Below are 2,500 nucleotides of genomic sequence, written 5' to 3'. Positions count from 1 at the left end.
CAAACACAGAACGGGCGCGCCACCTGCCATGAGCCACAAGTGCAACTGACGTGACATATCTGATAGTGCCTCAGGCGTCCACTTACTACCATCACTATCAACGAACCTCGCCACCCCACCCCCCCCCACACACACCATCCCTTAACCCAACTTCTGCCTTAACCTAACCCAACTTCTGCCTTAACCTAACCCAACTTCTGCCTTAACCTAACCCAACTTCTGCCTTAACCTAACCCAACTTCTGCCTTAACCTAACCCAACTTCTGCCTTAACCTAACCCAACTTCTGCCTTAACCTAACCCAACTTCTGCCTTAACCTAACCCAACTTCTGCCTTAACCTAACCCAACTTCTGCCTTAACCTAACCCAACTTCTGCCTTAACCTAACCCAACTTCTGCCTTAACCTAACCCAACTTCTGCCTTAACCTAACCCAACTTCTGCCTTAACCTAACCCAACTTCTGCCTTAACCTAACCCAACTTCTGCCTTAACCTAACCCAACTTCTGCCTTAACCTAACCCAACTTCTGCCTTAACCTAACCCAAGTTGCGCCTTAACCTAACCCAAGTTGCGCCTTAACCTAACCCAAGTTGCGCCTTAACCTAACCCAAGTTGCGCCTTAACCTAACCCAAGTTGCGCCTTAACCTAACCCAAGTTGCGCCCTAACCTAACCCAAGTTGCGCCCTAACCTAACCCAAGTTGCGCCCTAACCTAACCCAAGTTGCGCCCTAACCTAACCCAAGTTGCGCCCTAACCTAACCCAAGTTGCGCCCTAACCTAACCCAAGTTGCGCCCTAACCTAACCCAAGTTGCGCCCTAACCTAACCCAAGTTGCGCCCTAACCTAACCCAAGTTGCGCCCTAACCTAACCCAAGTTGCGCCCTAACCTAACCCAAGTTGCGCCCTAACCTAACCCAAGTTGCGCCCTAACCTAACCCAAGTTGCGCCCTAACCTAACCCAAGTTGCGCCCTAACCTAACCCAAGTTGCGCCTTAACCTAACCCAAGTTGCGCCTTAACCTAACCCACGTTGGGCCCTAACCTAACCCACGTTGGGCCCTAACCTAACCCACGTTGGGCCCTAACCTAACCCACGTTGGGCCCTAACCTAACCCACGTTGGGCCCTAACCTAACCCACGTTGCGCCCTAACCTAACCTACGTTGCGCCCTAACCTGCCCTGTAATTGTTAGTTATATGACTCTAGGAATTCGTGTAGCGTTGCCTAATTGCAACCATCTCAACATAGTTCACTTCGCGCACACTGTGGTGTTCTGCGTATTGATTCATTTTACGGTGCGTACCCTCACATCTTGCGAGTGTTGCTTACTTTCCACATGGTCCCGCTATCCACTGTATTGTGTACTGCAATAGGACGTATATCGCCCCCGCCCCCCCCTCCCCTCCTGTCACCTCTAGCTCGTCGGTCAGGAGTTCGCGTGTTGAATGCGCTTCGCAGCTGTGCAATGGCATTCGTATACGTACGCTGGCCACCTTCCACGTGTTCTTTCGTGCACACGTCGCAGCGTGTATGTATGCTGATGGAGTGCGTCGTGACACACAACATCCAGGCATGCAAGACTCGTAGAAGTCGCAAATGTAGATGGATGTCTACGTTTGCTGCCCAAGTTACGCAAATGAACTGGAAATCCGTTGTTGCGCGGTTGTTCGCGCTGGAGGTGAATCGTTGATATCGACGATCGGTACAGGTATTAACCGGTTGCTTCAGCGACACCCGTCATACCCACGAACGTGAGTGGGCATGTGGGTATGAAGCGATACGCGGCGGTGGCTGGGTGGGACCGTCCCCGGCCGGTGAGGGGGGGGCGCCCGGCGTGCTGGCCGCGCGCTGCGTGGGCGCACGCGCGGCAGCCGGCTGGTGGGGGCGCCCAGTGGCAGGCGCGCCGGCTGACGGACGCGGCAGGCGGCGCATCTGCGTGCCGGCGCACCCAGCGCGCGGCGCCGTGCGGCCAAAGTGGGTCCTCCCGGGCCCGGTGCGAAGCGCGGTGGACATCTGCAGTGTGCTGGTCCGATTGAGGACTGTGTGCGTTGAGGATGCGCCGCCGCCCGGCACTCGGCGCCGCGACGCCGTCTGCTGCTCGGTCGCCCCCGCGGTTCTCGCAGGTGGTTTGTATCGCAGCTGTGCGGATGTGTTGGCGCGTGCGCTGTGCTGGGAGAGTTCGCTTTGGCACCCAAGTGGGGCTCTGCCCCTCTGTGGCGCTGGCGTTGGAGCTGCCCGGTCACTGTTTGTGGCCGCGTGTTGTCTCCCGCCGGCAACACCACGACAGCACGCTCCCGGGCCTCTGTCGGCAGCGGCAAGCTCAGTTGGGAGCACGGGTGGTCGCACTGAAAGCGTCTACTCGCCTATCTCCGGGCGATTGCGCCTCTCTCGAACCCGACCAAGTACTTAGGACGGCGCTGCGCGCCGCCGGGACCTGAGAGGGTTTCGAGGTGTATCGTGCAGGGGAGCCCAGCCTCCTCCTGTTTGCAGAATAATTGA

Source organism: Schistocerca nitens, unplaced genomic scaffold (assembly GCF_023898315.1).
Source record: "Schistocerca nitens isolate TAMUIC-IGC-003100 unplaced genomic scaffold, iqSchNite1.1 HiC_scaffold_207, whole genome shotgun sequence".
Taxonomy (NCBI): domain Eukaryota; kingdom Metazoa; phylum Arthropoda; class Insecta; order Orthoptera; family Acrididae; genus Schistocerca; species Schistocerca nitens.
Note: the sequence above shows the minus strand (reverse complement) of the source record.